General features: G+C 37.8%; 1 protein-coding gene and 1 non-coding gene across 2 annotated transcripts in view; both read right to left on the reverse strand.

The window, feature by feature from the left end:
• Positions 1–14,858, reverse strand: part of LOC131154160 (G-type lectin S-receptor-like serine/threonine-protein kinase SD1-13) — a 48,194-nt gene that overhangs the window by 15,187 nt on the left and 18,149 nt on the right. The window lies entirely within an intron of this gene.
• On the reverse strand, positions 10,931–11,037 carry LOC131154686 (small nucleolar RNA R71). Its single transcript, XR_009136602.1, has one exon. It is a non-coding gene; the product is annotated as a small nucleolar RNA R71 (small nucleolar RNA).

Here is a 14,858-nt window from a genome sequence, read left to right on the forward strand (position 1 = left end):
ACAAGTAATGTAACAATATTACTAATGATAATATGTAAATAATAATATTAATACTGCTAATAATATAGGAATAGCAATAAATGTAAAAATATATAGGTATATACATGTATATATATATTAACACTAACAATAAATATATATATATATATATATATATATGTGTGTGTGTGTGTGTGTATGTGAGTGTTGTGTGTGCTGTATTACAGTGAGCAGCAGAGTGTGTGTGTGCAGGGTGTGAGTGTGTGCGTGTTCTGTGTGCAGGGGAGCTTACAGAGGGGGGGTTGCCGGAGATTCTAGAGAGTGACGGCGCTGGGAGGTTTCGCCGCCGGAACTCGCGGCTGGAGGGAGCTGAACGTGGTTGTCGCCGCCTGGACTACTGCTACTGCTGCATGTGCGTGGAGGAGTAGGGATCGCTGTTGCCGGCAGCAGAGGAGCTGGTCTACGGTGGTTGCAGGAGGAGATGGTGGCTGCAGGGAGTGACGACAGAGAACCGGGACTGGACTCGGCCGGGGTTGAAGGAGCTGTTGCCAGTGGTGGCTTGCGGTGGCTACTGGCAGAGGCGGCAAGGGGAGGCCACCAGTGACTATGGAGGTTCACGGCGTGGACTGGAGGGGCTACTCGTGGTCGAGGCCGGTGACTAGCGTTGCAGCGGCGGCCGGAGAAGATGGTGCTATGGGAGTCTGCTGATGCTGCAGATCTGTGGGAACTGAGGGGGCAGCGGGAGAGACAGAGAGCAGAGGAGGAGAAGAGAGAACGAGATTGAGGAGAGTCCCCGATAAGAGAGGCTAGGGTTGCCGGGTTTGATGCGAATGAGAGGGGCTGTGTGCAAATGAGAGGGAGATAAGAGAGAGAGATCTGCGTGAAACCTTCCCCCCCAGCCTGCCCTGGAGAGAAGCAAAAGAGGCATTATATAAAAAAAAAATTTAGAAACCAGAATCTCTCTTTTCCTTTTTTGTTCATTGTATTTTTAATATATATTTTTTCTTTTGGAAATAATATATATGAGAATAATTATTAATATGGTAATAATAATAATAATAATAATAATAATAATAATAATAATATAATACGGTCCTCCCTACTCCCCCCCCCCCCTCTCCTCCCTCACCCCCCTCCTAGTCCCCTCCTCCTCTCGTCTCCTCCTCCTCCTCATCCCCTCCCCCCCCTCCTCCCTCCTCCTCCTCTCGTCCTCCTCCCGCTCCCCCTCCTCCTCCTCCTCCTCCTTCCCCCTCCTCTTCCTCCTCCTTTCCACTCCTCCTCCTCCTCCTCCTCATCCCCCCCTCTCCCTCGCCCACTCCCCGCATCTCCCTCCTCCTCCTCCTCATCTCCCCCTCTCTCCTCCCCCTCCCCTCCTCCTCTCCAGTACTCCTCGATAAAAATACTAATAATAATAATAATAATTCCTCCTCCTCCATCCTCCTCCAAAATCCTCCTCCTCCTTCCCTTCCTCCTCCTCGCCCTCCTCCTCCCTCCTCCTCCTGCTCCCTCCCCTCCATCATCATAAATATCCTAATAATAATAGTAATAAATACATTGGGCGTGGGTAAACATGGGGTGTCTACAACGGGTAGTTGACAAGTCTCAATATCTCGTTGACGAAGAGATACCGAGATGGTATACTTCAGACCCATTGATTCGTCAACGAGTTCTTTACTTTCATCAACGAATTTCCTTCTTCACCTCGTTGACGTGTCTCGTTGACAAGGCCGCATGGTCAGCCATCTATACAAGCACAAAAATCATATTTTTGATGAAAAAATCAGCCAATTCTCTCTCTCTCTCTCTCTCTCTCTCTCTCTCTCTCTCTCTCTTACTAGGTTTCGATTTCTTTCACTTCTGTCTAGATTTTTAGCCCCGTTTCTCTCCGGTTTTATGATCAAAAGCTACCACAATGATCCTGGGGAGATTCTTTACAACCTAACTGGAGCAGAATTTCGATTTGAGAAGTTTAGGAGCCATCCCAAAATCAGGGTAAGTAGATTATTTAAGGATTATTTGGTTTTTAGGTTTTTCTAAACCCAAATTTAGTAACAGATGTTGTCATGCTGGTGTTTGGGATGATTTATGTGGGTATTGTGAATTCAGGGTGTTAGGGCTTTGACTGCATGTAGGTTAGGGAACCTAAAGGGTGTTCCCAGGAAACCAGGTAAGATAATGAATAGTTTATAATTTAGGAAATATGAGTATGAAAATTATTCTGGGTATTTAGTTATTTGACAGGGAAGTATATGTGTGTGTGTGTGTGTGATTTCAGAAATATGGAATTATGAACACCGTGGGCGTGAGTTAGAACCAGTAGACGAGTTCAGTTAGCCAAGATAAGGGAAATATGCTATACTAATAAATTCATAAAATTTTATCAGTAAAGTATAGTATTTGTTTATTAAGATACAGGGTATAAACTATACAGTTTTATAGATTTCAGAATATGAGTTTTACTATTTGTGTGGAATAAGTAGGTATTTGCTCAGTACAGTGTTTATGTAGTTTTCATAATATCATGATTTACAGTATTTTTGAACATAAATATGCTTTATCAAATATTATACAAATAAATACATTTTATAGACAGATACTATTCAGACAGATATTATACAGACAGATATATTTTACAGATAGATATTTTACAAACAAATATTTTGCAGTATTTATAGAATTTCATGATTTTCCAAAACCATAACACTCAGATAGTACAGAATATTTAGTCAGATATTATATTATTTCAGGTCAGATTTACAGTGTTATAGTTATTTTGGAATCATAATGAAACAACAAGATAATTATAAATATTAGTATTATACAGTAGCAGATCCTTGATGAATTATTTCAGTCAAATTAATTATTTCAAACAAATTCAGTCAGTAAAGCATGGTACCATTGCTATTTTAGATCATAATGCAACCACATATCTCAGATAGTGTGTGGATTCCATCTACCGTTCCTATAGAGGGATTGCAGTCTCCTCGGATTCTGGGGTTGAAGAGGTTGGCATGACGAGGTAGATACCAGTACCGTGCCTTTGGAGGAATTGCAGTAAAGGCCAAACTAAGGATTGGTAGAGTAATTAGGTGACTTATTCTGATAGGCCAACTAGAGTTAAGTCCAGCCTACGGGCTGCACAACCCTGTCATGAGGGGTTAAATCATGACATACAGACTTCCAGGGATATTACCCAGTTATATATATATAGATTTACAAAATAACAGCAAATATATATTATATTCTTAGCAGTATGAATAAATAGAAAACTTAGATAACACACTTGTATTTTAAGTCTTATAGGTGTGAGTTACACAGTATTTATATGATGTCTCATTTCAGTTATTTATCAATAAATTATTCATGTAAACTCAGTTGCCACACGAGTAATAGTATATTTCTTCTTACTGAGCGTTATCACATCCCAATAAATTAACATTTTTCAGGTGATCCAGCTAGACGAACAGATTAGGTTCGCAGGTAGAGAGGTCGTTTACACTACCCTGCCTGGAGGGTAAGGGTTATTAGGGGGAATTGTATTTTTGAATAGTATTCGAGAATTTTGGGTAGAAGATACTGGGATGTCGTGTAATTATGCATGTATATCTTGGGATAATTCTGGATTCTGGTATTATAAATATAAATGTATGACTTTATGTCTTCCGCTGCATAGGTATGGTACTCTATAAGCAAGATTTTCCTCAATGCCCACCTAGGGCTTGAGATGTTATAGCAGATATTATTAAGGGTATCAGAGTATTTTATTTTGCAATATATTTATGAAGGAAAAAATGGTATGAAATTTCAGGTCATTACATTGAGTGTGTGTTATTGTTTGATATGCACATATATGGGTATATGTTTGCACGTTTATAAGTATGTGTGCGTTGAAGTGTATGTGAGTGTTCATGCATGTAAGCATACATGGCAGTGAGTTAGCATGTGTTTTCAAATGAGTGCATAGTGTAGGTAAATGCGCATGAGTGTGCATGGGCATGACAATATGCATTTACATAAGCATCCAAGTGTGTATAGATAGATGTATGGATCTATGCATGTGCATTTATGCATGGAATATATGTGTGAATGAAAATATGCATGTGCATGTGAAAAATTTATACATGTAGATTCATGAAACTAAGAACATATACATGTGATGAATACATGTAGTAGGATTTTTTGGGTTTTTGGGTATGTAAGCATGCTAAAGTAAAAGGAAAATGTACATGTGTACGTGTGTCATGCATTAATATGAGGGTGTGTTCATGTCCATGCATAGCAATATGTGAATTTGTTAGTCCATGCGTGTTAATGGTGCATGCTTATGTTCATATATATATTTATATGTGCGTGTGTGTGTTATGTGAAAGATGTATTTGCATGGATGTGTCCATGCATGTGTGGATGTTTGCATAGGATAGTATATATAAGTGTTTGAATGCATGCATGTTTAGGGTGTAATTGTGTAGAGAAATAAGCGCTTGCATGTATGGGTTTGCATGCTTGGTAGATTGGGTATAGGTGTCGTATGTATACATAGATGCATGCATGATGCATGTTTTTGCGTGTGTGTGCGTGCAAATATGTTAATGCATATGGGCGCATAAAGATGAATGTATATGCGTGCATATGTGCGCATGTGAATGTGTTGGTATACATGGCGCATCTATGCACGTTTTCGCATGATATTGAGTGCAAATAAGTATATATTAGAATGCATATGTACATGAATGTAAATGTACAAGCACACATATTTTGTGATTAGGTGAACATAGATTCATGGATGCATATCTTTGCATGCAAAATAGTTTTCCTCCTATATGTATATTGTGTACTTGCATTGATATATGTTAACCATATGTGAATTTTTCTTTTTTACTGTCATGTGTGTGTAGTGGGTGTATTTGCATAAAGATGCATATTTACATGCTTGAGTGTGAATGGTTGTCTGCACTTATGCTTGTATTAGTATGTCTAGTTATTATTCTGATCATTAGGTTGTTGCTTTACTTAGATTGATTCTATTATTATTGTAAAGAAAAATCTCTCTCTCTCTCTCTCTCTCTCTCTCTCTCTCTCTCTCTCTCTCTCTCTCTCTCTCTCTCTCTCTCTCTCTCTCTCTCTCTCTCTCTATATATATATATATATATATATATATTCTTGCTATTATGATGTAATTTTAGAAAAAATCCAAAATTATTTAAAACTAGTTCAACATAATATTATCGTCTTTGTATGTGTGGGAATCACTCAATTGATGGAGAGCTATAAATGGGGATATTTTGGGCCACATTCATATACTAAGGGGACATTTTGTCTTGTTCAATCATTTTGAATTATCTTGATGACTGTATTAGACAATTTTTGGTGCTTTTGCATGATACACAGTTTCTTTTTGATATATATCTTCTATGCTATTTCTTTATGTTTTGAATGATTATTCTTTTTTTTTTGTAATTTGCAATTGGAAATTTTTAATCAATTCATCAACTAGAAAGTGGAGCAATGGCGTCCTTTCAATATTGTTGAGATGAGAGCAATCTGTCCAATGATGGGGTTGTTCAATATTTAAACGCCTAAATAAACATGGAAGAATCAAGAGTCCTTTTATGGGTAAGCATAGGCTAATCAAGAACATTACTTTCATTATAATGAAAAGGACTGATTGTTCTTGGATGTAGAAGCTTAGAGACCAAAAACTAGTCGAAATTTAGGTGTATTAAGCATAACTAGGGAAATGAAAGATTGGCAGCGATTGGGTAGAACCTACATAATCTGTCTCCCTTAAATTTTTTATCACTCACTCGATTGTGATCCATATTAGTTCAGTTCCTCCTCCAAGACACATCAACATTTAGTATAAAGAGAAAGGCTATATAAAGACTTAATGGGTGACTATAAGGGATAGATTGGAAATTTTAGCATTTAGCCTTATTGATTAGTTTTTTCTTCATTTTTATTTACTTTTTCAACTCTCCCTCCTTACCATTCTTGTACCAATCGATCTCACATTAATTTGATATCAAAAGCCTCATCCCAAGTACTCTCTTGTTACCATCATCAAATCACCATCCACTAATGCGAGTCACACCATTAGACAACTACCCATCATTGTCAGCCTAACCATCAAACAAGCATTAATCGAGTCTAATCAACCATAGTTGACTCTAGCCATTGTAGTTACATCTACAACCGCGATCCACATTTCCTAGATAGTAGATTTTCAATAACTCTGAAATTGCACTGAGATCTCCTTTCACTTCAACCTTAAGCCACATTAAGATCAACATCATCTCAAAGTCTCATCTGCAATAGTTACAATAGCTACTGACTACACATCTCCAATAGTAAAAAAATGGATCTTCTATCTTCCATCTTTGTGTTTCTATTGAACATGAGAACTCCTTAAATCCCTAACTAACAACTTTAAGTTCGATAATCCTCAATGTTGCTATTGTCACCCCATTATCACTACTGCAATTTTTTTGTCATCACCCATACCCAATCCTTGTCAACAACAATTGTGACCAAGGACTAATTTGAGTTGATTCAGTATGATATGCTTGAATCGAAGATGAATAAAGATATCCATGTCCTTCTTGAATGGAGAAGTATCTATATATAATATTTCAAGAAGGAAATCACAAGCACTAATAGTTAATTAATAGAAGTAATGGGTCAATATAGGGACAAAAGAAGTCTTAATTACAACCAAGCAAACAACTTTTATGGCTACTGAGCTAAGCTATCAGCTCGATATTCTTAAGAAAGAACGTGGTTGATTGAAAAGCACTCATTGTTAAAGAATAAAAATGCAGGTCCGTGGATCATTCTTGGGGTCTGTCAAGTTTTGGAAAATAATTTTCATTTTTAAATTATTTTTCAAAAAAAAAACTATGAAAAGTTAGCTAAGACATTTGTATGAAATAATTAATGATTAACAACAGATAATTTTATTTTTCATTTCTAATTTTTAAAATAATTACAAAAAATATCACCTTGTTTTCCAATTTTCTATTTCATTATAAACTGGATTTCTAAATCTTATTTTGCATATATATAGGAGCATGGAATTTAGATTTTAGATTTTAATGTGTGAATTATGTATAAAAATTATTTTAAATCCTCCCAAATCAAAATTCATTACATGTTTACATTATCTAGTGCCTATGTTTATTTTTTATCCCACATATCTATAGAAAAAAAAAAAAACTATTCAATCCATGTATATTTTTTTTCCTTTTGTTTTTCATAGAAACAAGATACTACTTTCCAACTTTCTTCTTTCAAGAAAGGACATTTCAGTTCATTCCTAACATGGGAAGGGAATGAAATTGCATTTTCCCTAAGAAACAAGGCCTGCAAGCAAATGGTTATATAAGAAGATCTTGTAAAGAGTTAATGGCTTCACCATTGATCTCATCAAGTTTCTCACAGACTTTATTCTTAATAATAATTCTTGAAACGAAATTGTTTTTTCTTGTGCATTGAGGCCATTTTGTGAAAAAAAAAATTGGTGTTCTTATCTCCCACCTTGAGCCATAACTCCCTTGATTTGATTCTCCACAAAACTTCCTCCCTATCCAACATTTGAAGAAGATTCCTATTTGCTTCTTCCATGAGTGCCTTTTCATGCATCTTAAGAATACCTTAATCTGATTTTTTATTCCAACCATCCAAATCTTTAATCAGTTTTTCCTTCCTTGAGTACTCCACATCTTCAAATGATCTTTGATGTACTTAAGCTTCTTTGCCAAAACAAAACAAGCTAACCCTTGAAATGACGCCGAATTCAACCAAATTTCAATTTTTTCTTTGAAGTCATCAATTAAGAACCAACAGTTGTCAAATCTGAAAGGGACTTTTCCCCTAATTAATGTCGCCATAGTCTTGTAAAACGGGATTATGATCCAAAATACAACGACTAAGAGCTTTTTGGCTGACCTGAGGGAACAAACCCAATCATTGCGGCGAGAGAAGAAACATGTCCAATCTTGAGAGAATGGGGATGATGTGATTATTTTACCCAATAAACGCAGCAACCCCGTTGAGCAGGAGATCAACCAAATCCCATTTTCAAATAAAGTCCAAGAATTCACACATGAACCTCAAAATACGATCACATCCCGTTCTCTCATTGGGTAACTTGATTTCATTAAAATCACCATAAATGCACCAACGAAGGGAGGAAATATTTTTTATCTGAGAAAGCTCTGACCATAATAACGATTTTTCCTGGCGACTATGCGGACCGTACACAATTAATAGGATCCAATCTTCACCTGTAAAGTTATTATGGAAAGTCATTGATAGAGAAATTGCCTTAAGCAATATTATTGTTCAAAAATATTTTATTTCCATGCAACTAAAATGCATCTTGAAACACCCCTTGTGTACAGAGTCACCCATTCAACATTGTTAATTTTCCAAAAAGATTTCATAATTCCGCTTTCAATGGAATCTAACTTCGTTTCTTATAAACAAATAATATCCGATTTCCAAAAATCCATCATGTACTTGATTCTACTTTGTTTTTCCTGACAGTTAAGCCCCCTCACATTCCATGATAAAATTTTGGGGTCCATAATGGCTTAGAAATTGCGTCCTAGGGTGCCTTACTTTCCGAGTATTATTATATAGGCTTCCTTTCCACATTTGCTACAACTGAATTTTGTCATGCCGTTTGATTTGTGTTGTTCTATGATTTATTGAAGAGTCCCTAAAATTCATGATTTTAGACCCTTATTTACCTTTTTTTATCCTAGTTTTATTATGTAATTACTCAGAGTTATCATTGTTTAGAGCTATGCAAGGTTTGCTTATCCTTTTGGGAAAACAGGTTAAAACCAAGGAATTAGGCATACAAGATGCTAAAGGAGAATCTGGGGACAAGAAAAGCTCAAATCAAATGCTCAACCAAACTCTTGAAGCTCCAGATCATCAAAGGAAAAGAAGACTTTGCTCGACCAAGGGGTGCGACTAGCAACCCAAGAAGCGACCAATTCCTCACTAGCAGAATCCAAGGTTCAAACTGAGGAAGAAATGCTACAAGGATTGACTAAGCCCTTGGCCAAGTTACTCGTAAGGGTGACTACGTCGAGATACTGAGGCAGGACTCAGATGAGAAATACCAAGAACCTTGACAATGTGCTCGACCAGAGAAGCCATGAGATGCTACTATGTCGAATTCCTGAGAATCCCTAAAGTTTGAGATCCTGCAAGCCTTGACCATCAACTAGACTAACTAGACCTCATGGCATGAGTGAGTTGACAATGTTGAAGATTCAAGTCCCTTCTTTCCTAGGAGAATCAACCCATACACGCACAAGGAAGACACAGGAGCAAATAGGTCGACATTGACGATCTTCTATGCAAGATATGCTGCACACTTTCCTAAACTAAGAAACAATCTTTATAAACTCTAGAGCCTGTAATTAATTGCTATGAACATGAGATATGGGTTCCCTTTTGCCTCTCTTATGTTAGTGAGAGACCTAAGACGTCATTGAAAGCCAAATTAGAGTAGGAGTAGAAAAAATTTCAATTCTTGTTTCGGTGTTTGCACGAAGTGTCTGACAGCCTATGGCAACCTGCAACGTTTGTGTAATCTCCGTGTATATTACATTATCATTCTCTTGTTCCTACTGGCATTGGTGACAGACATATTGAATACAAAGGATTGGTCTTTTACTTGCTTTCTCTTCACCACTTTCTTGTACATGCTTTACTTTACGACCTTTGATTTATTGCTTTGATGAATGATGAAAGGCTACAGTAAGGAATAGCACTACTATTGTTTCAGTCAGGATAAGTAGTTGGCTACGGATACGCGGAGGGGTTTGTGATCGTTAAGACAAGGTATACTCTGGTTCCTGACCTTGCTCTGGACGATTGGTGCACCCTTGCTACCCTGTGCCCTCGAAAGACCCTCTCCTGCTTTGTCTTGAGATGACTCAAGTTAGTACTTTTATGTATTCTTGGTTGAATGCAGTCAGAGGCAAGAAGTCCAGCACCTGATTCGTAATCTCAACATTGCTTTATAGGAGTAGGGTAATATAGTTTTACTTGCTTTTCTGTAGTTGGTTAAATTTCACCCATTGCAAAATATCATTTTTTTTTATCTTTCTTTTTATACAAGGCATTAATAAACTGATTGAGAAAAGGTTTACAACTACACGGTTTAGTCCATGTGGAATAGTTAGGTTTTATAAATATTATTTTTGGTAGTTAAGGAACCAAGCCTTGGAGAGCCTACCAAATTTTGGTATCGTTACCGAGGACTAGGGTACATTTGTTAGCCAATTTCTCTTTTAGGATATTTTTGCTTTTATATTTTCTTGGTTACATATTGAAGTTTGAATCTCTGTGCTTAAAGTGTGTATGTTTGGCCTGCATTCCTTGGAAGCTAAGATAGTTCCCACAGATCCTAAGATTGAAAAATCTTGTAGGTCCTTTAGGAAACCTATCTCTAATCCACAAAAAGCTGAGTCGTCCGAACTGAAAGCCATGGTTGAAAATAACCCACCGGTTTGTGCTGAACAAATCCTGGAACCCTGAGCTCCCTGCCTATCTGTGGGCGGAGAGCAACCCCTTTGGTCTCTTAGGGACTACTTTGTGCCTAATGCATACACCTTGCCCTCTTGCATCTAGTTCCAGAATGTTCAGGTGGAACGATTCGAGATTAAGACTTCGATCATCTTGATGCTGCCCACCTTTAATGGGAACTCCACTAAAAATCCTTATCAGCATCTAGATGCGTTCTTGAAGACCTGCTCCACCATCCGTATGCCTAATTTTAGTGATGACGCCCTTGGCCATAGGCTTTTTCCATTCTTTCTGAAGGATATGGCCAAATATTGGCTGACGTCCTTAGAGCCGAACTCAGTGACTAATTGGGCTACCATGTAGAATGAATTCTTAAAAAAATACTTTCCAATTGAGAAGACTAACCAACTGCGAAGTGCAATCACAAGTTTCATACAAACGGATGGGGAACTTTTTTTTTTAGACCTGGGAGCGTTTCAGAGACCTACTTTGTAAATGTCCACATCATCAGGCCCCCAAGTGGCAATTAGTACAAACCTTTTATGAAGGATTAGATGAGAGAGATATGTCCATGGTTGATGTCTTATGCGGAGGTACTTTCCTCACAAAGCACAAGAATGAGGGATGGGTTCTCTTTAAGAATCTAGCTAAGAATTCTCAGCAACATATGGTTGCTACTCGTAGACCCCCCAACCCATCCACTTCTAAACCTAAGGGAGTTTACAAGTTAGCAGCAAACCATGACCTAGGCCCTGCTCTACACTCCATATCCAAAAAGTTAGATCAATGTTTGTCCTTAGGACCGCAATTGTATACAATGTTGTGTGCAGAGGTTTGTGCAATCTGCTTTTATCCTTCCCATATATGTTATAATTGCCCACATGCATCTTCCCAACCTAAGCTTGTGTACAAGGAAGTGAAAACCACCCATAATTGGTATGATAGGTTGTCAAATGACCCCTATTCTAATGCTTACAACCCTACGTGGAAACTAACATCCCAACTTCTCCTAGAGGCCGCAAATTCCAGGTTTCCAATCCCATAGACCTCTAAAAGCCTCTAATTCTCCACCTCCTCATCCATACCAAAATTTTCAAAATCATCCTGATTCAGCCCCTAGATCTTCAACCTTTCAGCAGTCGTCTCCCTCTCAGCCTAAGTATGACACATCTTAGGAGACAGTGTTGAAAGCTCTTAAAAGCATTGAAGCTGATCGTCAAATAGATCGGCAACTTCTTCATTCCCACTCCCAATCCATCGCAAAGATAGAAGCCACCGTAGGGTAACTAGCTAATTCTTTATGTCGAAGAGATGAAGGAAAATCGCCAAGTCAGCCTATAGTGAACCCAAAGGGACAATATAGGGTGGAATGGGAACCGGATGCTGGTACCTCATCATACCCTGTGCAAGCCCAAGCAATGACCACTCTCCAAAGTGGTAGGATGATAGATAATGAAACCGAGGAGAAATTCAGTGAGGGAGAGAATGCGGAAGAAAATAGGGTAGTACCCAATGTTGATTCTTGCACCTTATCTTCCTCTAGCTTAGAACATAAGCCCCTTCACCCCACACCTACCACTGGAAGGACCAAAACTGATTTCACCCCTCATAAGGCAATTCATGTCCCTCCAGTAGCACATCTTGCAGCCCCTCTTACACCTTCCATATTTAGGAAAGAGGCCTAAACTGAGTCCATCTGAGACATGTTTAAGCAGGTAAGGGTTGACAAGACTCTCCTAGATGGCACCTAGCAATCGCCTGCATTCAAAGAGTTACTTGAGAAATTATCAACACAGAAGCAAGAGTCAAGGGTGCACATGGATGGATTGGTTAAGTAGGCTAAGCATATGAGCTCAATGATATTAGGGCACCTCGTCCCTAAGCTAAAAAAACCTCGGTTCACCCACTATTTTATATATAATTCGTGATCACGTTATTGATGGGGCTCTCTTAGATTTAAGGCAAGCATGAACATCGTACCGTACTCAGCCTACCAAAAACTCAACCTCGGGAAGCTGCAGCCCACTCTAGTCACATTATGTCTTGTTGATCGATCTCTAAAGAAATCTCGAGGTGTGGTAAAGGATCTAATAGTCAAGGTTGAAGAGTTCCATTACCCGGTAGATTTCATTATCTTCGATATGAAACCTTCCACGAATCCAATCCTTGTCCTTTTAGGATTACCATTCTTAGCCATGGGTAACGCCTACATTCAATGCAAGGCAAGGATTATAGATATCTTCTTGGGCCATAGGTAGCTTAGGCTGAATATATTTAATACTTCCTAACATCCATTTAAAATCGTCAAAGTTGTGGACGAGGACTTTCTTGATAAAATTGTGGGGGAAGTGGCTCCCTTAATTTTGTGGAGGGATCATTGGGATAGTGCACTTCAGTCTGAGCACCCCTTCACCATTGAAGTAGAATACCTTTACAAGCAACCTGTTGCAAGTCATGGTTTGGTCTCTTGTTCAGAGAAAAATTTGGGGGGGCGCGCCGGGGGGGGGGGGGGTATACAATACCAAATGTAATCAGGAAAAGGGGGAGGCCAATTTTTAACTTCAAACTGGGATGCGTTCGAGATGAGCTTAAGAGCGTTTGGATGAAGACAGTAAACTTTGCGTTTCTCCGAGGCAACCTTAAAATTTTTATTTTCTTTTTGAGTCCATAGGTTGTAAATAGTCGATTAAATTAACTTAGAGTCTTTAGGGTAAGTAAGGTTTAAGTTGGGGGTGCGTTTAGAGGGGCAATCATCCCACACTAAGGCAACCAAGTCTAGCCCAGGCCTATCTTGATAATTGAAAATACTAAGAGATTTGACCATGTCCGCGACCAGCACTGCGATTGGACGCGACTTGATCGGCAAGGTCAAAATTCATTTTAATTTTGGTTTCACACTTGACGCTTCGACTCCTACCATCATTGCCTCTCAGTCGAACTTCATCTCTCTTCTTCTAACCCTTGAGTCCCATCTTTGAGCCTCTGACAACCATCTAGGCTATCATAAATAGCTCCATCATCTGCCCTCGTGATCAGATCTCTCCTTGCTAATTTAGGGCTTTAATTACGTGCCTAAATTGCATAATTAGACATTTAAATTCATGCATTAAAAATTATATTTTTAATTAAATGCCTAATTACTCTCAATATTTTAACATTGTGTTCTATTTATAATATTTTGGTTTTATTGAGTAATATATGAATTTTTTGTATTTTTATATCGCAAACTAATTATTGGAAGCTAAAAACTAACGGTACTCTATAATTTGGGCGTAACATTCTTGTCAGAGCTCCGATCGAGACGATTCAAAATTCTAGGGAAAGATGAGAAAGAGTTCTACAACTTTTGTGTTTTGAACTTTGAGAGATATTGTCTTTAAGAAGGAAAAAATCAGGCTTAAAATGCAAGAAACGACTACGTGTTAATAAAAGGAAGGGAGAAAAAAAAAAAAAAAGCTTGATGTGACCACGTGAGGGCCACATGCAGCAAGCTGGGAACATGTGGGAGAGGGAGAAAGGGCAGCACTATACAACATATATATATATATAGAAGGTAATTGGGGGGGGGGGGGGGAAAGAGTAGAATAGCTTAGGTAGGGTTTTTTTTAGGCTTTTGGAGTCTTCTGTTTTGGCGTTCTTGCGAGAGGCTATGGGCAGGAGGGGGGCAGCAGCTGTGCGCAGAGGAGCAGAAACTCCACAGCTAGCTGTATCTATCTCTCTCTCTCTCTCTCTCTCTCTCTCTCTCTCTCTTCTCCCTTACTCTCTCATCTCTCTCTTTCTTTGAACTCAATTTTGTTAAAATTAATGTTATTGTTAAGTTTTTAATTCATTGAAAGTTTGGATTAATTTTTTTTTTTAAATAATTGGTTTAATTTAAAAATTTTCTTTTAACTAGATAAAGTTTTGTTTAAATCTCTTTCTCTCTCTCTTTTGCATTTAAATTCTTATTTAAGCATTATTATTGTCAATTTCAATTTTTCTTCTTTTTAAAGTTTTTATAGGGATTTAATTATTTTCTTGGGTGTTTTTATTATTAAAGTTAGTATTTTTTTTAGAATGTATTCTTAATTGGGTTTACGTTTAAAGTTAATATTTTTATTCAGTTGGATGATTGCAAGGTTTACCTATTTCATTATTTGGGTATTTAAATCTAGTATTTAAATAGTCATTTTGCACATGTTTAATTTTTAGTTAGGATTTAAATTTCATTGCAAAATCTCAAAAATCCCAAGAAATCGAATCTGAACCATGTTCAGTAAACTTTTCTTTTCTTATTTTCTTTTGGAATTACACTAAGTTTGGAATTAAACTGCATTCCCTAAGAAGACGATTTG

Source organism: Malania oleifera, chromosome 4, assembly GCF_029873635.1.
Source record: "Malania oleifera isolate guangnan ecotype guangnan chromosome 4, ASM2987363v1, whole genome shotgun sequence".
In the NCBI taxonomy this organism is placed as follows: domain Eukaryota; kingdom Viridiplantae; phylum Streptophyta; class Magnoliopsida; order Santalales; family Ximeniaceae; genus Malania; species Malania oleifera.